Here is a 26,048-nt window from a genome sequence, read left to right as displayed (position 1 = left end):
ATATATAAAGTATATATATATACTCTCTATATATAGTATACTTTATATATACATATAAAGTAAATTGTAAAAAGGAGTAATGTCCTTCAAGGTATTCTCTGAAATTTCAGTGTTTTCTAAGTGTTATGCAACTGGTCCTATCAACTTTTGAACTTTCCAGTGAGTCCACTTAATGCTTTATACAAGCATCACCTGTATTAATTATTATGATACTTAGTATTTATTACACTATTAGTAGTATTATAGTAGTATTATGCTATTAGCAGAAGGTTAAGAAATCATGTACATGCCAAAACAATGACAAAATCTATTATCTATTCTAGAATCTTGTCCCCCAAATGGATAAGGAATTAGATACAGGCAGAAAGTCATTAGCATAAAACTAAAATTGAGTTCTCCTTTACAGAATCACTATTGATTACCATCAGATATGTATGAAAACAAATTAGTGGAAAAATATTCACTAGTAGAATCATTATATTTTGTTTGAGCATTTTAAAACATTAAAGCAACAGAACTCGCTGTATTTTTTCCAGTGAATATCTACCCATATTTGGCCAATCAGTGAGGTTTGGTACAAGAGCAATCCAAGTCCATGTTTGAATGGCACATTTGACCACTTGAACAGGAACCTGAAAGCAATTTTTTCATCAACTTCTTGAATTTCCCTGTACAACTCTTCTTTCAACAAATTGAATGTGTTTCTTGAATAATTATTGGCTAAAATACCAATAAGGTATTTTTCCCTGTTTTTTGAAGAAAAACCATGTCCCACCTTGTAAATATTCTACATATCTGGGCAATCATGGGTAATGACAGCACAGGTTCTCCTCCAAATATCCTCGTGCTTTAGATCTTTTTTTCTCCCATTTAGAAAATACATCCTGAAATCCAAACATAACTTATTCCACAACATTCTCCCTGATAGCACCAGAACGACTACGCCACAGACAGAGCCAAGCAGATTTTCCCTGATGCTCCGTTACCTCTTTGTGTATTCTTCTATTTTGCTGAACCCTACATTGTAATGTGGATTGTTTGAGAACAGGGGCTGTGACTACTTATTCAATTTCCATTACCCCTCCCTAAAGAACAACGCCCCTAATACAGCCTCAAAAATGCTGACTGGGTGAACAAAACAATTTTTTTAGTTAAAAATTAAAATTATTAATTGGAAACTGTCTGTATTGACTTTACATAAATTGAGACCAAGAACAAAAGTGCACCATTATAGGTGCCTTTGATTTTGTTTGCATAACTATCTCTGTAGGTCATATTTCTATTGATACAGAAGAATAGAGATTCTCCAACTTACAGTATGGCTATTCAACGTCTCAGTACTTCACTCAATTACAGCCACTTAAGGGACTTATGAGTTGTAGACAACTCAGAGGAAAGAACAAGCGCACACACAGTCACTTAGCCTCCTAAGAGGAGGAAGGTCAGGTCTGAGGTAAAACACAGAAAGGAAAAGAGGAGTGGACAGGTAAAGGGAATAGAAAAGCAGAGAAGGGCAAGAAAAGGTATATCAAATGACACTGTTCTATCAGTATAAAGTAATAAGGCTTTTCTAATTAGTAAACTTTCTTTTCTAATTAGTAAATTAGAATTTACTAATTTCTTTTCTAGTTAGTAAACTTGCCTAAAAGGGATTTTTAAAAGAAAAGTCACTGGAATTATTTTTGAGCAATGTGACTACATCGAAGGAAAACACTCATGGAAGACATAAGAATTTGATGAGTTTATATTTTCATGTTTTCGTTACTGTTCAAAAGTTATATAAAAAGCAATTCACAAGCAATTACTGCAATTCACTCTAGGTTTTAAGAATTAGATGGAAATACTTTGGATATGAATACCAGATTGCTTTAATTAAAAATTAAAAGTTAAATCAGTCCATGCTTTAGATAAAATGTAAACAAACACATGTATATCAAAAATGGAAATTAATATAACAATAAAGTTTGACTCTCCAATTTAAAAAAAATACATGATAAATATGAATGTTCAAGGTAAATTTTCTATTCCTGAGCTAGCAAGTGTAAAAAGTAAAGCAGCTTCCTCCCTTCCTTCCTTCCTTCCTTCACTTAGCAATTAAATATTTACCCTGTGTCAAGGCACTGTTCTAGGTACTATGGATTCAGAAGTGAAGTGAACAGACAAAAATATCACTTATAGAGTTTACACATCATTCTCAATGGGGATTAAGACAAAATGAAAAAAGGAGAGAAAGAGAAAGTCTGATTTTGTATTCTTAAGACTTTTAAAAAGCTAATTTTTAAGTTTTAAACACTATTTTCTGAACAATTTATATTCGCATTTAACTTAAAAAATTTTAAGGACTAAAACACTTCATTTATATTCTCATTTAACCTTTACAAAAATCTTCTGAGATTGGTATGAATGCTATCTTCTAGTTTACAAATAAATATTCTAAGACACTAAGTGGTAAAGTCAGAATTTGATCACAAGTAGTCCAAATTCAGAGTCTATACCCTCAAGCTTCTCAATAGCATTATACTGACTATTACTGTCCATATATGTTACGAGGATGTTTATATTGGAAGGAAAACAAGCTTCCTTAAATGAATTTTTCAGGAAATAGTCATCTCAGAATTTCCTAACATTGATGACTATTAGGAGGCACATTCACATTCTGATATTTAAATGAGATTCCCCAGGAAATCTCAGTAAAAATTAGTCTGGAGTTAAGAGAAAAAGACATTTTATTGTCTTTGTCTGTGTGGCATTAATTCCAAAAGTATCTGACATCTTGTACTGAACTGTCCAGGAAAGGTTCATGAAGCAATAAAGAAGCGACATGTACAAACATATTTTTGAAAGATCATTCTGGTGTCAATTAATAGATGGTCTGCAACCTAAGATGACAGTGATATTTTTAATGATCAATGAGAACTGAGATTTTATAAAAATACAATGAATCAAAGAAGTCATTATAAGGCAACATTTTTGTCTATGAGAGCTAGTCTTTCAATCATTTTCAGAATTAAACAAATACATACTGGGTGCCACAATTTATTATCTGTGAAAGGAAGTATATGGCCTTCATAGTATCATTTCAAACTATTTGGAAGTTAAGAAAATACAAGACAAAGCTCTATAAATAGATACATTAACAGCATTATTGACATTCCATCTCCATATCTTCAACTTGCCTTCAAGTGTTACCTCTTTAGTTGTGATGTTCAAATCATTTTTCCAACTACCCCCTTTCAGTCTTCCAATCTACTAGTCTATGAGTTATCTTCAAATATTTTCTACTTTAATTCCTTATTGATAACCGTCACCATGTACCACCATATTATTCTCTCTGCAGTGTTTAGATTCGTTTTTCATCTCTATTTCCATTAACATAATCATCCTAGCCACGTGAAGCAGGCAGAGGCAAAAATATTCCTATTTTACAGATTAGAAAGCTGCAACTCATAAAGATTATCATGGTTATCAAGTAATAGTGCCAAAACAAGAATCCAAAGCATCTGACACTTAGTTTGGCCACCTGCTACTACATGTTGTCACCACTGGCCCCCATAACTGCCATACTGCAACAGCACCTTGGTACTCTTAGAGCACCATTCTATCCCCTTTTAAATCTACCTTGAAAACAGTTAACAGAATAATCTAAGACCTCGTTTTCCTCAGTAATCCAAAAATGCACCCTATTGCTTACCACAGAGTCTGGCTTTCAAGACCCTCTATAGGATGAATACATTCTTTTCCATTATAAACATTTTTTGACACTACTCTACTCCATTAAACTGAATTTCCCCATCAGCCAGCTTGGGCTGCTGGCTGGTTCCTCAGACAGATTACAGCTCAGATAGAGTAGCTTGTTAAGGTAAACTCCATGAATTTAGCCTCAACACTTTCTGCACAAAAAAATCTCTAAAGATCCTGGTGCTTTTTTTTTTTTTTTGCGGTACGCGGGCCTCTCACTGTTGTGGCCTCTCCCACTGCGGAACACAGGCTCCGGACGCGCAGGCTCAGCGGCCATAGCTCACGGGCCTAGCCACTCCGCGGCATGTGGGATCTTCCAGGACCAGGGCACGAATCCGCGTCCCCTGCATCGGCAGGAGGACGCTCAACCACTGAGCCACCAGGGAAGCCCTGCTGGTGCATTTTAAATCAAGAGGCAAAGTTTAATTCTAAATGCACCATATTTTTCACATGTGATAATTTAGAGGCCCCAAGAATGTATGCTATTTTATAAAGGAGAATACCTTAGGGTAGATTCTAAATCAATTATAAAACTAGACAAAATTGCCAAAAACAACTATTTCAGAACAATGGAAATTGACTAGTCATATAATAAATTAAGTGCTTATGCCAGAAAAACTACTCTGCTTTTGGTAAGAACAGTAGGGATGCTGTGGCATTTTTACCTAGGAATTATACCATCTTTCTCGCAATTTAAAAGAATTGAAATCATACAGAGTGAGTTTTCTAACCAAAACAGAATTAAATTCAAAATAAAAAAGACAGAGGTTTTGGAAATCCCTAAATATTTGGACTTTAGGCTCCGGACGCACAGGCTTGGCGGCCATGGCTCACGGGCCCAGCCGCTCCGCGGCATGTGGGATCCTCCCAGACCGGGGCACGAACCCGCGTCCCCTGCATCGGCAGGCGGACTCCCAACCACTGCGCCACCAGGGAAGCCCTGGACTTTTTTAAAATGTTTTTTCTAAATATCCCATTCATCAAAGAAGAAATCACTTAAAATATTTTCAACTTAAGAAAAACTAAAGCACAACATAACAAAATTTATGAAATGCAGCTAAAGTAGTGCTTAAAAGCAAATGTATAGCTTTCAACATCTATATTAGCAGAGAAGTTCCCAAATCAATAACTAAAGCTTCTACCTTAAATGGAATTAAGAAAAGAAGAGCAAACTCAATGCCAAGTTAACAAAAACAAGGGAATAATAAAGGAAAGAATGTGTAATGTTGACTGAAAACCAATGTTAAAATGAAAACACTCCCGCTAATTATTTATTTTATGTTATGAAAAATCCCATCCCTTTTCTAGCACTTAGTATCTTCATTTTTAACGTGGATAAATTAGAATAAATTACTTATAAACTTCCTCCTCATGGAAAAAATATAACATTATTTGGAACAGCCAACAGATCTACAAAGGATATAAATAATATACAGTACATGGACAACTCATAGTTCATTGGGGGAAAGGACTGCACACAATCCAAAACAGGGAATAATCCTCAGAGCTCAATCAATGTATTACCCAACATTTTTACTTATAAAATGCTGAACTTCTTACATTTTTTTAAATGAATATGAAAATAAGTTATAATTAACACAAGACAAGGGAAGAAATTTCTTATGGTGACAGTCAGTTTGGCTGCCTGCATACAGAGGATAGGACTGGGTAGGACAGGATAAGATAAAGTAGAATAGGATAGGACGTGGTAGACAAACAGAAGGGAAGGGGAAAACCCTTAATTAGTGTCTCCTGTATACCCAGCCTCTGTAGTTAATAACAAGGATTAGAATAGTGTACACAAAGTTCTTACTTTCACAGAAAACAGTTTTTACTTATTAAAATCAAAACCAAAAATAGGTCTTTTACTTCATTTGTAATTCAATTACATAAAGATTGTTTCTGCCCCACAGATATGGTAATTTCCTGATTAATCAGAAGTTCATGGCATATGTAACACCAAAACTCTCATCTTGGTTAAGGCGTTGTACTTAAGTGGTAATTCCTTCAGAGGTCTGTTTCTGCTGTACTCTTTTGGCCTTGATATCAAGATACTGAAAGGCAAGAACATTATTTTCTCCCAAGTTTTTGTACCCACAAGCACCTCTTTCTTCGGGCTTGGCCTTAGAATGGAGTCACAGATGCTTTAGCTTGTTCCTATGTAAGGACCTCTGCAGCTATTGCCCTATGGCATAATAAGGAAAAAAATGTGACCTGCTGTGAATAATTCACCATCAAAAGGAGTTCAAGCACTCTGTCACTTACAGGAAAACGAGAAGCTTCCTATGATGGGAGAAAAGATGGTAAAATATACAACAGATGTGACTATGGAAAGTTAGAACCAATACTTAGAAAAAGACTCAGTTCATAATGGAAACTCTGTGTGGGGAAGATGGATTAATGGCTGAGGGCAGGAGGGTTTCCTGCTTTCCCTTTAACATTTCTGCATTACAAGTAGTCATCAGCCCATTGCTCTAACCCTAAGAGTTGGTGGGATTCCAGGAAGATTATTTCCTATGCAATGTATGCTCTTTTCTTTCCAATTCTTTCTTTTCATCCAATTTAATGTGTTTTTAACCCTCAAAAATGGTTATGTTTTAACTATAACAACACATATTTACATATTAATCATGATTCCTAAGTTCTACAATAAAAGGAGTTATCTAGCTTCTTCCATTTATAATAAAAAGTACCTGCCTATTCTCTATACTTTTAAACATTTTCTGGTAGAACACACTGAAATCCACTTCATTACTTATATCATGAAGTATTAATTGTTAAAAAAATACACATTTATATGTTCTATGACAGAACAGTTCAAAATAATTTGAACAGTTTGCTTTATAAGTAATGAAAATATAACAGTAATTGAGTACCCAAGAAGTTTTATTAAAAAGAGGATTATTTAGATCACTATCCATTTGTTTCAACTTCAGTAGCAATATAGCAAATTTTGAGTAATAAACATTTTTTTTTCAAATACAGGAGTTAGAAAAAACGTGGTCTCAGAATTCCTGTTAAAATACAAAACTATGATTCACAAAGTATATAGAATTAATTTAGTATATACATCAACCAAGTGATATTGACTGCTATTGCTCCTTTGAATATACATTTTAAAGCTCATAATGTTTCCTTTTTTTTAAGGTGGACTGCAAAAAGAAAAAAAGTACAGTTAGCTTGTTTTTTATATGTATGTATTTTTGATATGTATTTTTGATATGATTTGATATGATATGTATTTTTGAAAGGTTGCATATGAATTAATTCATTTTGTATGTATTACAGATATTTGCTATTTAAATGACCTCTAAATAATTTTTAAATACAATGTATAGTAATTTTTAAATATAATGCATAATAATCAACTTTCAGTGTATATTATTTAAACACTCCACAATCAATCCATCTTGTTTTCTTTGACACCAGTCAGACACCAGAGCCTAGCCTGAAACATGCGTGCTAGAACAGTATCAACCAAAATAACTTGGGGAGTACACTCACTGATTCATATGAGAATTATCTCAGAATTAAGGATGTAGGAAATCTTGTCAAGTTTTATCTCATGTTCAAAATTTAAACAAGAAACTTTAAAATGCACTGAAGCAGAAATCCTAAAATATGAAAAGATATTTTTCCTTAAACATTATCCTATCCTTAATTATCAGGTTTTCATTTGACAGAAATGTACTTTCTCTTCATGGCTAATTTACACAATTAAAACGGTTTAATCTCAAATGATTACAAATAAGGAAAAGAGCCTAAGAACAAGTTATTGTGCCAACTCATGCTACCAAATACGTTCAACAGACGCATGACCGAATTTTTTAAAAAGAGTTACTGAACTTTTAAATACTTATGCAGTTTCTGTCAGTTCCAGAAAAATGATTTTTATCTCCGATATCTGTGAGGCCAAATTGTCAGCTGATATCAATCCCAAGGAAAATCCAATATGCCAGAATCCTCTCAGAGTTTTACTAACGATGAGGACCCGGCATCTGATGAAGTGTTCTCAAAGGTTTAAAAGAGTTCGGATTGCCAAGTCAGACAGTGAATCGCAGATGAGCTTTTTCCAAAAATCCTCATTCCACTGGTCACTAAAAATTTTTTTAATAATTTAATAAATAATAAATAAATCAATAAAATTTAATAATTTTAAGCAAAGTCACATGACAAAATTCATTCTTATGGCTTCTTCTAGGGGCTTCCCTGGTGGCGCAGTGGTTGAGAGTCCGCCTGCCGATGCAGGGGACACGGGTTCGTGCCCCGGTCCAGGAAGATCCCACATGCCGCGGAGCGGCTAGGCCCGTGAGCCATGGCCACTGAGCCTGCGCGTCCGGAGCCTGTCCTCCGCAACGGGAGAGGACACAACAGTGAGAGGCCCGCGTACCGCACAAAAAAAAAAAAAAAAAATCAATAAATGTATTCTAACTAAAGTTTAAAAAGCCTCTGAGAAGTGACCTCTGCCAAAGTCTTTTGGGGACATTCCAACTGTGCAGGGGGCAGGGTGTGGGATCAAAAAGCAGAAAGAGAAAGAAAGAAATGCTTCTGCACAAGTGAAAAAAAAAAAATCTGGCTGCAGGACTAAAAGGGAATAGCTTACATATCAAATATCAGATTTCCATTGCACTGCTACTCTGCTTTCTCCTTTTTTCAGTTCCATTCTTACACTTCCTGTAGTTCATTGCATGCAGCTTTATTTCTCACTTTGTATAAGATTTCAAGCAGAAAATCTTGAGTACTGAGATCTTTAAAACGATGTGCTTTATATGCCACAGTAAAAAGTCCCTTATCACGAGACTCCACCATCTGGAAATCAGATCAATCTAACATACAGTCCTTAATCAAGAAATATGTTTAAAAAAGAAAATAGTCACACTGCACTAAAACTCAATGCACTTGACTCACAGACAGGCCCTCAGTCAACACTTAGTTATTCTTTATTTTCTATAGAGTTCTATCAAGTAAAAATTCAGAAGCAGAGGCATCACAATGACATACTGACAGACTAACCACCACCACGAATACCTGAAGCTCTGAGGAAAAATGAAATCTACCTAAAAAGAACCTTGGAAACTGTTTTAGTCAAAGTATCAAACATTTGGAGTTTTGCCACATTAATCGGGTAGGTGTTTGCTTCAATTTTTCAGAAGTTTTTCTCTATGCAAAGAACACATTGCCCAAACAAGATTCTATATAACTGAATTTTTACTTTTGTGCACTTCAATAAGGTCAAACTATGTTGGTATTATAGACAATTAAAAGTTAACGCCCGGGCTTCCCTGGTGGCACAGTGGTTGAGAGTCCACCTGCCGATGCAGGGGACACGGGTTCGTGCCCCAGTCCGGGAAGATCCCACATGCCGCGGAGCGGCTGGGCCCGTGAGCCATGGCCGCTGAGTCTCCGCGTCCGGAGCCTGTGCTCCGCAATGAGAGAGGCCCGTGTACTGCAAAAAAAAAAAGAGTATATAAATCCACAGTTTAAGCTATTTATTTTTTAATATTTATTTATTTATTTGGTTGCACCGGGTCTTAGTTGCAGCTCGCTAGCTCCTTAGTTGCAGCAGGCGGGCTCCTTAGTTGAGGCATGCAGGCTCCTTAGATGTGGCATGCAAACTCTTAGTTGTGGCATGCATATGGGATCTAATTCCCTGAACAGGGATTGAACCCGGGTCCCCTGCATTGGAAGTGCAGTCTTAAGCACTATGCCACCAGGGAAGTCCCTAAGCTTTTTAAATATCACATACCCATGAGGGGGGAAATTCATATCTCTCCTTCTAAACAATGTCCAATAGAATATTTTTAATTAGTTGGGGGTTTTGGGGGGGGTTGGGGAACCATATTTATTCACAGGTCTTTTAACAGTAATAAATATTGCTTGCAAGCAAACAACACAAATCTTTAAAAAGTAAGGTCTATCAAAATGAAACAGTACTTTTCAGAATAACAAGTCAAGGAACATAACACAAGGGAAATCACTGAATTAAAATACTGAGATTTTTAAATTTACTTGGTACTGCAATTTAGTTTCCTTTGTTACTAAATATAACCAATTTACTTTAAAGTATGCTTTCAGGAGATGTAAAGGAAATACTAATGGTTAAAATAAAATGTTTTTTTCTATTTTTTTCTACTTTTCCTCTTAACAAATAAAGTTAAATTCTCAAATTCATGAGATAAAATATGCAAATATAAAGTTACCTATAACTATAAATGAAAATAAAATTTTGCATGTTTCTTATTCCTTCAAATAGCATTTAGAACTAAATGACCATGCTTTATAGAAAACACAGTCATATATCCCCTCTTACATGATTATTACATACCTATTATAACCGTAAACACAGCAAGCTATGGTTATTATAGTTACGAATCAAGATCAAAGATGAACAAGTTATTTCTGGAAGGGTAAGACAGAAAGGGTTTGAAAAACTTGGCTAAAATCATTTTTTCACCCCCAAAATTAATTTTTTTCTTCTAATGCTTGGCAAAATTCCTACTGATAGGCAACAGCTTTTAAATTCCATATTTCAACTTGTAATTTTAACCTTCGTTCTATTAAAAAGGATGAAAATTTTAAACATATTAAAAAAGCAAACCTATTTATATATTTAGATTTCAAGGAAGAAAACTATTCATAGCCATTTTCATTCAGTCATCAATCCAATAAACAAAGCCACAGAAAACCTGAAGCTGGGTTAGCTAACAGAGCTGAAAAACTGAAGTAAACATTATTCCTGCTCCCAGGACACTCAGATCCAATTCTTAACAATGTACAACACCTTTCTTTGGAGCTATTTAATTACCAGCATTTGGAATAAGAATAATAATAGTAACAAAACAACAACAAAAATAGCTTAACAGGTCAACTACCTTAATCAAAGTACAATTTACATTACAATCTGGGCAAACTGTGTTAATAGCACAGTGCAGTACAAAGGAAAATATACTGAAAATATTACCTGAACAACAAATAAAAATAAAATCTTTCTCTACTTCACTGCAGTCAAATGCAACCTGATCCAATTAAGCCAATTTAGGATACACAACTACTTAAAAGCCTGAGCTACACTAAGTGATGAAGGCAAAATGGATTCAGTCCAAATCTGCTTTATTAGCTTAGATGCTATTTATTATGGCTATATTTTATTATACAGTAGTTATAAAAAAAAAAAAACTACAAGGCGACATCCTGTTATTTTCCACTGGGAAAAATGATGCAGATGCACTATTAAAACTCAGCATAGAGGGCAGCATGCCAGGCTGCATTCCACTTGTGCCTTTACAATGTCTCAATAGAAACTGATGTTTACGTGGCTAATGGTAAAGCTAGTGGAACTACTGCCACTTAAATGTTCCATAAGACTGTGGCTTTGCAGAAACCTAGAGCCTTTTCAGCATCTCTAGTGACTCTATACACATTGGAAGGAGAAGAGTTGTTTTAAAATAAAGCTACTAAGTACCATTACTCCTTTTTTAAAAAATAAAATGTATTAATTTTCTCCCCCTAAAACTACTACCTTATTTTCAGGGAAAGTAGCTGTCATTTCATCAGAGTATAAATTGTAAACCCTAGTTCAAATCAGTTATTCAATATGTAGTCTAATTTGTTGGAAAATTGAATGAACTTCACAACAGAATTAAGATAATAACTTTCCTAAGCCCAACAAATATCTTTCCTCCTTTCATCATTATTCTCATCAATCTATACTCATCGTGTGTTGAAAATGTTGTAGGCATTATGTAGAATTCTTACTATACAAAACAGAAATACAAATTTTTTAATGTTATTTGGGAAGGGGAGAAAAAAGAGAAGGAAAATTAGTTTTTTGGTTGATATTTGCAGCTCCTAAGGGTACTAACTGGTGTTCTACCATTCTATACACTTTAGACAAGAAAATATTTGTGGTGCAAAACTTGAGGAGTTCCAAGAATTGCTTTTAGCTTTGAAGCAGAACCAACTTTAGATTTGCTACCATGATGCATCCCGTCAAAATTTCTGCTGATCCAAAAACTGAGAGTTCCTGACATGCAACAGGAGCACTGCAAACTACCCCTGGACCACCTGAAGACGTACAACAAGGATGGCACCAAGGATACTTTTACCTTGTCTCCATTATATGGAAGGTGTAATTCTTTTTGAGATAGTTTAGCTCAAACAATCTTAAACATCTAGTTGTCTATGTTTGCTGAGAATCTCCTCTACACCTTTTTATTTCCCAAAGTATTGGTCTCTTCAGCAGTTTCTGTAGAGCTAAAATGTAGATTTTACAATTTAGAAAAATCAGTTAAACTTCTGAGTGGTAGTTGGATTGAAGTTTTTTGGTTTTTGGCATTGTCATCTTTAAAGTTAAGTAGTCAAGTAAACTCAACAGTAAAAGTTTCTTTTATTTTTTTTTCCCTTCCCTGTTTACAGCAACCAACTTCAGTTAGAAGGATACCCAGGCAGTGGCATCTGCATGGTAGTGATAATATCCTAACCATTCATTGTTTCATGGCTTGGGTATAATGATAGTAGCCTACAACACCTATCTCATCTTCCATTTCCTTTACCAGACAAGCATTTTTTTGTTGTCATTTAGAGAATATCCTACTGTTTAATGTTCCGTCTAGAAACTCAACCTAAGGCAAAGGTAAGTTTTATCATAATTGTTAGAATAGTTTTAAGAACATGCGTGCAGAATTATTTTTTATTACATCTATTACAACATCACACAAAACACAGCTGTTCAAAACTTGATGACATTAAAGTATGGTTATTATTGAAAAGACTACTGCAAGTCACATTACTGTAACCATTACTATCATTACTGCATTTTGTTGATCTCTCAAATGCCCTGTTTCCATTTCTGACTCCAACCTGTTGTACACATTGTGACCAACATTTAGAATGTCCCTCTTTGATCCTCCATTTATGTTAACGGCTTCATTTATTTATTCATTCATCCTACAAAATTTATTCAAAATCTACTGTGCTCTAATCTCTACACTGTTATGTGTGATACAAAAAAAAAAAACAACCATGAGATCCCTGCCTACTAAGAAGCTTTATACCCTATGGAGAAAACAGGTGTGTAAATAAATATTCAAAAAACATGAGGTAAGTACTTTAAAAAAAAAAAGAACTGAAAGAAGTGAAGATGCACAATAGGGTTTTATACAAGATAAATATAATATAATTTTGCCTTATATACTCTATTTCACATTTCATATATCACCCACCACATAATAAACCTATAGAAGACAGGATATATCATTGAGTGGTTCTCTCACACCTCTGATTATTTATCATAAATTATGCATATAACATATAAAATATCTATGTAATAAGAGCAAAAGAAAAAAAAACCCATAAAGTGTATGCTCTGGAACCAGGCTGCTTGATTACAAATTATAACTCTGACACTAACTGTATGAACTTAAATTACCTCAATTGTTTGTGATTCGGTTTGCTCATCTGTAAAACTGGGTCTATGAGCTATCTTAAAATATTATTGAGAAGATATTAAAAGTAGACCACGTGAAAAAACTAGAACTGTTTTTAGCACATAATAGGCACATTTTTTTTTTAGCTATTAAGGCTGTAAATGTTACACTTGATGCTTTACATGCATAATTTTTAAAATCTTAACTTATAAAGTAAATAACATTATCACCATTCAACAGATGATGAATCTGCAGTATAAAGAATGTAAAACGTTCTCAACATGAAAGAGGTATTAAATGGCAGAGTCATAAGACAATATTCAAAAAGGACAGAAATAAATGGCATGCTTATATTATGCTGGGCATCATAACTTACGTGCTCACATTTCTAGCCATTTCAAGAAATAAGTGAGTATCACTACAAGAAAGAGTAAACAAAGGGCAAAATTTCAAACATTAAAAAAATCCTCAACAGCCAAATATTATTAGCATTTAATTTGAGGTTTTTTTAAAAACTGGGACACTTGTCTCAGGAATCCTGACAAAATGAAGTATAGATATCATTGCATTCTTTATTAATAAACAAAAAGGAACATCAAATAATCACTTCTGATATTTTATATTATGCCCATTAAAAAATACTTAAATGAAATTATATCTTCAAGTCTTCTGGAGTAAGACTATATCATAAAAAATTTAGATATAAAAATGCATGGCATTTTAGATGAAATTATGTACTTGCTTTTGTTTCTTACCAAGTTTATATTAATCATTTAATTAATTCATTAATTTAGTTAATGAAATTTACACTAATAGCTTTCTCCTATAGCCTTAGAAAAAATAATTACAATAATTTTCAACAATACAACACAATAATTTCAACACTATAATTGTTTCAACAACTGAAACAAATTTCCCCTCCCAGGACTAGGAAGCTAGAACACATCTAAGAGTTTCACTCGGCTTACATGATGATTATTACAATAATCTCCTCTAATATTAATGTTAGTTAGGACAAATGCTACTCATATCAACAGATTGCTTAAACAAAGAAGTTGCCATTCTAACAGGCATCCAATATAAAGTTCTAAAATAAACATTTTAAATTCCTCAAGCTAGACAGCTGTAGCAACAATACAGAATTTATAATCAGAGAAAAAGTAGTTAAGGGCTAGTCATGGGACATTGGTGTCAACGTGTTATGCTCTGAATTAAAATACAGGAAGATCGTTCTTATTAGTTCCTGCTGTATAAAAAAATAAATAAAATAAAATTCAAAAAATAAATAAATAAGTAAATAAAATACAGGAAGATGAGCTTGTCATTGGTAAATGGCTACACAAAGCTTTGAAAAATAGACATTAACAATAGGCATTGGGATATACTATAGCAGAAGTATCTAGGAAGTAATCATTTTTTCTTACATATATATACATATATATATATATATCATAAAAATAGCACTTTCAAATATATCCTTGCAGCATAAAATAAAATGCATCCTTCCTCAGAGAACTTCTGTACTTCAGCTCACACACAATTTCATAATTCCTTTAACTGTTTCTGTATATTTGTCTTCAAATTTATGACTGGATAGGTATGTTTCACATTTTATGCTTATTTCTAAAGAACACTAAGCTCTGTGGTATGCTGATAACTTGTTTTGCTAATTATTATTTACAGAAGTCTATCATAGTTTTCTACGTCTCCCATTTTCTTTCTGCTAATTCATACTGTTTATTGCTTCCAGAGTATCTGTCCTAAAATACAGGTAAATTCATAATGAAAATAGCTAACTTTATTATATGCCAGGCCCCATTATAAGTCCTTCTGCATACACGGACTCATCTAATCTTCCCAATATCATGAGGGTAGCTATCATTACTGTTCTGATTTTAAGATGTAGCCACGGAGGTCTAGAAATTTGTTACTAATTGGCAGGGCCTAGACTAGGTATCAAGCCTATTTAATCCCAAAGCCCACAGTCTTAACCATTTCATTTTGCTCTCTACTTTCTTTGACTGGTTTAATGTTATTTATACTTCAAGGCTCAAATCAAAAGCAGATTATTTCAGGGCTTCCCTGGTGGCACAGTGGTTGAGAGTCCGCCTGCCGATGCAGGGGACACGGGTTCGTGCCCCGGTCCAGGAGGATCCCACATGCCGCGGAGCGGCTGGGCCCGTGAGCCATGGCCGCTGAGCCTGCGCGTCCGGAGCCTGTGCTCCGCAATGGGAGAGGCCACAACACTGAGAGGCCCGCGTACCGCAAAAAAAAACAAAAAAGCACATTATTTCAAAAAAGCTTTTTACAATCAGGCAATCAGTCAAAACGAAGCTTCCCTCTCTCTCCCCATCCCATGTACCTGTTCTTCTCTGATCCCTTATACTTATTAATATTCACTATACGCTAGGCACTATTCCTATACATGAGTCACCTCACAAATGATATAGGTAATATAATTATCCCCACTTTATAAACGTAAGAAATGAAGACCAAAGGCATTTTAAATGTCACAGGAAGTCACATGGCTGGTAAAAATTCAACCTTGGAAGCTGTGCTCCCCACATAATGCACAGCACACAGCATTCTATTGCTACTGGAGAGAAGAGAACAGTATGAGGAGCCCTGGGCTCATATCTGGGTCTCCTACTTACTAGATTCACAGCCTTTGGGTTGTGGTACCTACCAGCCTCAATTTCTTCACTGGTATGAATATCTATATAAAAACAGTCTCTACCAAAGGGAACACTCTTGCACTGCTGGTGGGAATGTGAATTGGTACAGCCACTATGGAGAACAGTATAGAGGTTCCTTAAAAAAACTACAAAAGAACTACCATATGACCCAGCAATCCCACTACTGGGCATATACCCTGAGAAAACCATAATTCAAAAAGAGTCATGTACCAAAATGTTCATTGCAACTCTATTTACAATAGCCCGGAGATGGAAACAACCTAAGTGCCCATCATCGGATGAATGGCTAAAGAAGATGTGGCACATATATACAATGGAATATTACTCAGCCATAAAAAGAAACGAAATTGAGCTATTTGTAATGAGGTGGATAGACCTAGAGTCTGTCATACAGAGTGAAGTAAGTCAGAAAGTGAAAGACAAATACCGTATGCTAACACATATATATGGAATCTAAAAAAAAAAAAAAAAAAAAAAGGTCATGAAGAACCTAGGGGCAAGATGGGAATAAAGACACAGACCTACTAGAGAATGGACTTGAGGATACAGGGAGGGGGAAGGGTAAGCTGTGACAAAGCAAGAGAGAGGCATGGACATATATACACTACCAAACGTAAAATAGATAGCTAGTGGGAAGCAGCTGCATAGCACAGGGAGATCAGCTAGGTGCTTTGTGACCACCTAGAGGGGTGGGATAGGGAAGGTGGGAGGGAGGGAGACGCAGGAGGGAAGACATATGGGAACATATGTATATGTATAACTGATTCACTTTGTTACAAAGCAGAAACTAACACACCATTGTAAAGCAATTATACTCCAATAAAGATGTAAAAAAAAAAAAAAATAGTGTCTACCTCACAGTACTGTTTGAAGACCTAAATGAAATAACACAGGCACATGCTCACTGAAAGAGCCTGATATATAAAATTTAGCTGCTATTATTATTATTATTGCTATTTACATTGTCAAAATGTAAATAATTGTATTATAAATGTACTATAATTGCTATGACATTGCCACCTAGTAGGGAAAGAGCTATTTGAAAGTTCACTTCCTCAAAAATCTCAGTATTCAGTAGGCAATGAAAAGATGCTCGTTAAATGTCTGAAGGGTTTTAGCCTTCACTATCTTTTACTGTAAGAGAGAAAGTGCACCAAAGTATGTTGCACTGAGCAGCTATTTTTAGGCACCTATAATCCAAATCCTTCTTAGAGTTTAGTTTATAGATCCATTTCAGAGAAAGGGTTTTTCTTTTTTTAAAAAAAACTATCATAGAAAGATAATTTTATTACTAATATATCCTCTTATTCAACAACTCTATCTTAAAGAAAATTTTTACAATTAGGGCCAAAGATCATTTTTTAATCTACTTTGTCTGTTTTGGTAGTTATAGAAACTTTTTGGACAATAACCTTGGTCATATACATAAAGCCTGCCATTTCTCTTCTTCAGGCTGAATAATCTCAATTTCTTTAGAAATTTTACATATACCGTCTTTTCTAATGATTTGGTTCAGTTTTAGGATTCCTACATCTAATAAATTGCCCCTTTTACATTGGACTGAATATTATAAACTGTATTCAAATTTACAGTTAGAAATATTTATGATCCTTAAAATCACAACATGGAATTGTCTAGGTCCCAAATATCATCAGTTGGTAAACCAATATTACAGATAAAGACTAATCCATACTATATATAATACTATGTATAATAATGAAAACAATAACATGATACTAATAATACACAGTGTAAACTGAATATGTACTAAGTGATTTTAAATTCATTCATTCAAAAAATATTTAATTATTTCAATAAATGTATTGAGCTTTTCCTATGTGCTAGAAATTTTTTTTCTAAGAGAGAATAAAGTAATGAACAAAACCATTATTCCTAACTTTTTCCTTCTTATGATTAATGATAAAATGCATTTGCAAACCACTTTGTTTATGAAGAGAAACTACAAGAAAAATTTTAATGTTTGTTTTTAATTTAAAATAAGACCAAGCAAAAATAAAGAAGCAAAAATTGAAGAAGCCATTTAACGCAATGAACTTGTCAAATATCACATGGAATGAGTTGTGTTTGCTTCACTAGAGTATTAAAAAATGCTTGCAAAAATGAAATAAAAACTATGATTAGTATTATAGAAATTTTAAAAAAGCTATTTTGTATGGTCATTAGTTACATAACATTTTTTTTTTCCTCTTTGAGGAAAAATACTCTTGGATTCTTCCTCTTAATATGCGGATACATTTTTTCTGCATTAACAGAAACAATGTACCATTTTAGTAATGAGGTGCCAGAACACAGTGCATTTGGTATAGTCTTAACTGTTTTGCAGAAAAAAATTCTACGTAACATATTTTTTACGGCTTAAATGCACTCTTTTCCAACATCACTGCTTTAGAATGCAAAAATCTATAACCTTACCTAGACACCAATGAGAATACCAGTAAGTGGGTAATCTGCCTAAGTAGTGGCAAATGTTCTATTTTTAGAGAAAAGAAAAGGAATTTAACACAGATAAAAGGAACAGAACTGTGGTCAAATGTGTATAATCTCCTCTATCCACCAGTCATAAATATCACATTCTATATACAAGGATCTAGCGTCAAAACTTCCCTACAGAAATAGCATCTATCTATCTATCTATCTACCTATCCTTGTGTGGCTCAAATAATAAATTATTATTATCACTAACGCTAAATTAAAAAGAACAAATTAATACCACATTAACTAATAGATTCAGGATTACACTTCAAAACTTAAATATCACCATAAACATTATCTCCGAAGCCAAAAGACTATCCTTGAAACATAAACTTGAATTTATTCTTCATTTATTTAACAAACATTTATTGAAAATCTTTCATCCCTTTAATTCTCTGCTAGATGCATAACTCCCATAGGAAGGTTAGCACAGCTGTGCTGAGAAGTGAAATGGTCAGCAACTAAAAGCTACATATATATACATATACATTTAAGGAGAGTAAGTCAATGTCTGCTCTGACTGCCAAGGCATATTTTGTCAAGATAGACATGGCCAAAAAGGACTCAGTTGCATGCCCTCCACAAATTGAAAACGCCCAATTTAATTTTCAAATGACCACTTTTAGAAAGATATTACCTATCTATTACCTTTCTATTTTACCAGTAGATGTTTCCATATTTTGATATGTACCTTCTTCACTCGAGAACTTAGAAATGCATTTAAACCAAGCACAATAGCTGTGCTTATATAACAGGAACCAAATTAATTTATGTAGAGTGAATAATGCACCACTATTATTTAAGGATTAAGAAATCATCAAAAAAGATGGACTATGGATACACATGTGTATATTCTAAGAGTAAAATATGTCTCTGAGAGGAAGCCTTTTTGGAAGAGGCTTAAAAAATTAACATGAGAATATTAAAAATAATCAGTTATAATAATAACATAATAATATAATGTGGGATCTGTTTGTAGCAGATGAAAATGTTTTATCTTACTTGACTTTTACATTTCTGAACAGTAAACACGTTATACTTCATCTTACCAGATTTTCAGATGAAAATATCCAACTACTTAGTTAAGTGTCTCCTCTAATATTACCTACCAGGCAGTTAAAGAATTGGTAACAGAAAAGAGATCTCTATGCTACTATTTTTATAAAATGAATCTAATCTTTCTATTCCTACCTTTAAGGAACTCAAGAAAGGACCAAGGACAAATTATTCTGGTCCACTGACCTTAAATATTCCAATCAATTCAGACTGTGACAGAAGGAAAAGTTGAAATCAGAGATTGACTTGCTCTAGCAAGTATATAACTATACCACTGTTCAAACCTAGGCAGAACAGAGACTCAAGGTGAACACTAGAAGCTTTTTAAAGAGTCTTAGCAAGGTCGTGCTGATAAATTGAAATGAATACGAATTGGAACTACTAATAAATCATGCTAATTTCTTCGGAAACCACTGTCCTGGCCTCTCTGAACCCAGAGGTAATGGGTAGATCATTCACATTCCTGATTAATAATTTTGAAAATTTTATATATCTTACAATAGCTTATTGAGTCAGAGTTCAAAGTCTGAATTTTATTTGGGTCACTAAAGTACCAAAAAAAACAGTCTTAGCAACTCCAAGTAGTAGGGGACTTTATATGAAATTTGTAATATAAGCCATCATGCTTTATTACCCAAATAAATAACCCCAACCATTATCATTTCTTCGTAAATTCTTCCTTCATTTCTACAATTATTTGTATTGCCCATGACATATTTTTTTCTTAAAACAATTTTGTTTCTGAATGTAAATTTTATATTGTAACATAGTATACTTAGAACTTCCAGGTATTTGGAATAAACTATTTTATAAGCAGTGGCATAGTTCAGTGGTTAATAACATAAGCAATGAAGACAAATGGCTAAGGATTCCATCCCTGATGCTCCAATGACTAGATGTGAGACCTAAGACAAGCCACTTGACTTGTCCATACCTCAGTGTGCTCCCCTATGAAAAGGCAGTATATCATTACTTATATCATAGGGCTGTTATAAGGATTTAAAAATTTAAGAGAAATCACTTAGACCATACATGGCACATAGTTAGCAACCAATTAATATTTGGTATTACAGTTATTATTTATATAGTATATGTTTCTGTCAGAAAAGAAGAGAGACATAAATACAAAATATGGCTGGGTATAGGTTCTACCTAGAAAATGAAAATGGCACTATTAAACCCATTTGTGGAATTAGAAAGAAAAGTAGGAAACCATACTGGTAAACTTTATCACTTCAAAAAAAGCTAATTCCAATTAGAAAAGTGAAGAGAAAAATGCAAGGCACGAATTTTATACACATCCATCCACATATTGAAAGCTGCTAAGTATTTCTCCTCTTCATCTCTTTTCAGACGGTGGTTAGAGGCCGAGTATTTTAAAATTAACTACACACAGAATGCCTTCCATTGCCAATTATTAAAAATAATAATATTTTCTATTTAACCACCATTCTGTTTTCACACCTGATTTAACAATCACTATTTAATATCACCCACTATCCAATTTATCATTTTTTACTGCTGATTTGTTCATAAAGGATTTAATAATGGTTTATATCCAATATTTAAATATGGCTTTTAATGATCTTTTAATCTAGAAGAGACCACCTCCCATAGTGGTACATTTTTAAGTCGCACCTTTCCTACGTTAATATTAACTAGTTTAGTAATACACCACAACCACCAACTATTATTTTTGAGTTATACAACATTTTTTCAGACTTATTAATCTAATCATAAATACTTTTCAAAATTTTCCCAAGTTTTTAACTTCTTTCAATACACCCACCAAAAGAACCACAACTTCTCAAAACAGGATCTGAACACAGTTTCACGTTTTTACCTGTAACTTAAATTTTGCAGCTCTCCCCTAATTATATCCAGTAATGTCACATATCAAACTCCTTCTATGTCTATCACCCTTTAACAAATTTAACATCCAATACTAAATACAGTGACTTCCCTGGTGGCGCAGTGGTTAAGAATCAACCTGCCAACGCAGGGGACACGGGTTCGAGCCCTGGTCTGGGAAGATCCCACATGCCGCAAAGCAACTAATAAGCCCATGAGCCACAGATACCGAGCCTGCGCTCTAGAGTCCATGAGCCACAACTACTGAAGCCCGCGCGCCTAGAGCCCGTGCTCTGCAACAAGAGAAGCCACTGCAATGAGAAGCCCACGCACCACAAGGAAGAGTAGCCCCCACTCACCACAACTAGAGAAAGCCCGCGCATAGCAATGAAGACCCAAAGCAGCCAAAAATAAAATAAAATAAAAATAGCTAAGGAGAATTTATTTTTATAAAAAAAGGCACACAAATAAATTGTACCTTAGATCACCTGGATCACTTTGCCCAGAACATCAGCAAACTCCTCCTCCTTGGAAGTGCTATGGTCTCCCTAAGCTAGAGTAGCTAGACAGAAAAGACTCCTCTCTTGGGATTTTTGAACCAGGAGTTAAAGAGATGGAGAGACTCAGGTCCTTTCTATTCATGCTGAACTGCAAGTGTAGGAACTAACAGGTATTGAATATTTTCAAATTCATAACATCACTCAAATCATTAGGTGCCTGAATGTACTAAAGTGGTAATTATGAATAACAGAAAGAACACCACATCACTGCTTTTAATTTTATATTTCTGACAGAACAGTTATTATGAAGGTATAGATTTGCCTAGGCAGAAAGAAAATATTCTATATGAGAATATTTGGGGGGAGGCACACCTTTTCATAAAAATTACACTTTCTACTTCATAATTACTCTTCAGTATAGAATTCAAAATCCAAAAAGGAAAATGAAGACTGTATTAACTGAAAATAGTACACATATTGGTTCATGCTCCACTGATGTCAGATCTTAAATAATGTTTTCTGATTGTTATCAATATCATGTTTGAACCTGTTTCCTTGCTTCTAATTTGAGCCCCTTCTGAAATAATCTCTACAACACCTGGCCCATACCTACAGTAAGTGCTCAGTATGTATTTGTGAAACTAAGGAACTTTTAAAATAACTAAGTACATCCTAATCTACTGACAGCCTCAGAGAGTGTCCTGGTTCTGAGTGATTACTCAATAAATATTTGTAGAATAAATGAAAGAAGTAATAGATGTTTTTAAATTTCCAATGGCTAACTCAAAAATGAGTAGGAGTGAGGTATAGCGTGAAAAGGCAATCCACGAAACATTCATTTATTTACTGATTCATTTAACATATATTGACAGTGGGAAGGCACAGTTTGAGGAGCCATGGATAAATATTACAGAAAACAAAGTCCTATGGACCCCACAGTTTAATGGAAAATAATGACATCTAACATTTTTGACAGGTTATTTTAATATAAAGGTACTTGCACTTGTTAAGCCATATTTCATTGATCCCCACTACAACCTATAAGACAAGTACTAATCCTATGCCATTTAACAGATGGTAAAAGAGGTAAATTGTTACACCCTTGTGTGTGATGAAGCCAGGGGGCTGGACTTGATCAATTTTTATAAAGGGACACTGTGTCTTATTGTATGGTGAGCCTAATACAGAGAGAATACAGATAATTGTGGTGTAGCATTTTAGGAAAAGGAAGAGATTTACTGCTAAAATAACCACAGGTTGTTATTGTTGTGTTGTATTTTCTGTAATCACTGGCAGAAAAGCAATAACCAAATGCTTAATTACCTTTAAAGTAAAAACGTATCATAAATGGTTCTCAGTGGAATGAAAATATTTAAAAATTGTTACTGTTTTCTACTATTCAGGAAAGGAATCCACATATTGACGGAACACATCTCTAAATACCAAAATTAAAAGTCTGTTTATTTATCAATTTTCACTACTTCATAAGATTCAAAATGTCCTATTATTTTTAAAAATAGCACTGCCTGTTTTTTACATGAAACTAGTAACATGATAAAAATGTTTTACTTAGCATTCAAACATAATCAGTTCTTACAGAAATAAAATAAATACTTTAAGGCAGTTAAGTGAAATGTATATATCTTAAATAACTACCCTTCCAACCCATTCACCTTCACTACAAAATTCTCTTCTGAAATTACGTCAAGAACTTGGTTAAAATAATAGTTTTGGATTTAAGTTCAGAACTTTTTCCTTACATTTGCATTATTACTCTGCCATGCCTGCAGATTTCCACATTCCTTAAGACAGATTTAGCTAACTACTGCATTAGAAGACAAAGGAATAATTTATTCAAAAAGTTAACCACTGAATATTAAAAGGCAGATTTATCAGATTGTCAGAACTTCCAGTTTATGAAACAACGTCTAATAAAATGGCACAGTCATGATTTACAAAGGTTTTTAAATTCATTATTATAGCTACCATATTTTATAACTTGACTAGTCCTTTCCTCACATTTAAGCTTTCTGTATTACAGAAATTTATTTTCACCCATTAAATAACCTTAATTCTGTCTTGTAAAAGTTTAATTTGAGAATTATGCTTCCACGTTCCAAAGAATACAAGTTTTGTTAACGTATTTTAAGAACATACATTTATTCTGGCAATACTACTAGGATACTCGTTTGAGTATCCATGGTTTTTTCCACAACTCTGCTTTGCAATAATAAGGAGTATTTATTACATGATCTCATTGAAGTACTCCAGGAAGAATAATTATAAAATGTTGAAGGACCAGCTGTGACTTATTTTTTAAATAAAAAGATTAACAAATGTCTTGATGCACATTCAAAAATTACCCTCCAAGTAATTTCAAATTCTATGATATAAATATATGTAAAATAGAGAATCAATTACACAGGAAAATAATTATTTTGTAATCATTTTGATTAAAACATTCACATGTCCATTAAGGAATAAAAAGTGTCTGTCTTTGGGTTTGGGGGTTTGATTTGATTTGGTTCCTTCTCTTTGGTAATCATGTTTTCTATTTTTCCAATAATATTTGCTTTTATTACAAGTCTAGAAAAAGTGCTAAAATTATCCAAGAGTGCTCTCTGGTGGTTTAGATGATGAAGAAATGTTAACAAGGCAGCTTATCTGATTTTAATAAATGATAGACAAGAAATTATCCATTACGAGTAGAATAATTCACTAACAGAATCTTTTTGAGAAATAAGAAAAATTCTGAATATAGTTTATTTGGATAGATAAATGCAAACTCTCTATACATAAGATGTACAAAATATGAGTTAGTGAAGAAACATACCATGAGTCAAACTGGTGAAGCCATCTCTTCATTCTGGTTTTGAGCAAGTGCAAAACTTCAACAAATTTTTTCTCACAATATCCAAGATTTTCAAGTACCTGTGATAGCTCCTTTCATCTGAATAAAGGCATTACCTTCCCTGGGACTCTATTTTATATTGGAGTATAGTTGATTAATAATGTGTTAGTTTCAGGTGTACAACAGTGATTCAGTTACACATATACATGTATCTATTCTTTTTCAAATTCTTTTCCCAATTAGGTTGTTACAGAATATTGAGCAGAGTTCCCTGTGCTATACAGCAGGTCCTTGTTGGTTATCCATATGTACATGTCAATCCTAAACTCCCTAGCTATCCCTCCCCCACCCCACCCTTCCCCCCTGGTAACTATAAGTTCGTTCTCTGAGGCTGTGAGTCTGTTTCTGTTTTGTAAATAAGTTCATTTGTATCATTTCTTTTTAGATTCTGTATATAAGGGATATAATACGATATTTCTCTTTCTCTGTCTGACTTACTTCACTCAGTATTGACAATCTCTAGGTCCATCCATCATGCTGCAAATGGCATTATTTCATTCTTTTCAATGGCTGAGTAATATTCCATTGTATATATGTACCACATCCTCTTTATCCATTTCTCTGTCAATGGACATTTAGGTTGCTTCCATGTCTTGGGTATTGGAAACAGTACTGCAATGAATACTGGGGTGCATGTATCCTTTTGGACCATATTCTTCTCTCGGTATATGCCCAGGAGTGGGATTGCAGAACCATATGGTAGCTCTATTTTTAGCTTCTTAAGGAACTTCCATACTGTTCTCCATAGTGACTGCACCAATTTATATTCCCACCAACTGTGTAGAAGGGTTCCCTTCTCTCTAAACCCTCTCTAGCATTTACTGTTTGTGGATTTTTTGATGATGGACATTCTGACTGGTGTGAGGTGATATCTCTGGTAGTTTTGATTTGCATTTCCTAACAATTAGCAATGTTGAACATCTTTTCATGTGCCTCTTGTAATAAAAACTATATGATCATCTCAACAGATGCAGAAAAAGCTTTTGACAAAACTCAACAACCATTTATGATAAAAATTCTCCAGAAAGTGGGCACAGAGGGAACACACCTCAACATAATAAAAGCCATATATGACAAACCTGCTGCTAACATCATATTCAACAGTGAAAAGCTAAAGCATTTCCTCTAAGATCAGGAGTAAGACAAGGATGTCCACTCTCGCCACTTTTATTCAACATAGTTTTTGAAGTCTTAGCTACAGCATTAAGAGAAGAAAAAGAAATAAAAGGAATCTAAATTGGAAAAGAAGAAGTTAACTGTCACTGTTTGCAGATGACATGATATACTATAAATAGAAAATCCTAAAGATGCTACCAGAAAACTACTAGAGCTCATCAAATGAATTTGGTAACATTGCAGGTTACAAAACTAATACACA

General features: G+C 34.0%; 1 protein-coding gene across 7 annotated transcripts in view; it reads right to left on the bottom strand.

The window, feature by feature from the left end:
- ADGRL3 (adhesion G protein-coupled receptor L3) overlaps positions 1 to 26,048 on the bottom strand; it is an 860,202-nt gene that overhangs the window by 688,750 nt on the left and 145,404 nt on the right. Inside the window, exon 1 of one of the 7 annotated variants that reach the window (XM_082838916.1) lies at positions 776 to 945. The exons of the other annotated variants lie outside the window; for them this stretch is intronic. The gene's annotated coding sequence lies outside the window, so the exon portion shown is untranslated. Of the gene's footprint in view, positions 1 to 775; positions 946 to 26,048 lie in introns of those variants that run through there. 7 annotated transcript variants of the gene reach the window in all.

Source organism: Leucopleurus acutus, assembly GCF_964270905.1.
Source record: "Leucopleurus acutus genome assembly, chromosome: 4".
Taxonomy (NCBI): domain Eukaryota; kingdom Metazoa; phylum Chordata; class Mammalia; order Artiodactyla; family Delphinidae; genus Leucopleurus; species Leucopleurus acutus.
This window is presented reverse-complemented; position numbering and strand designations above follow the sequence as displayed.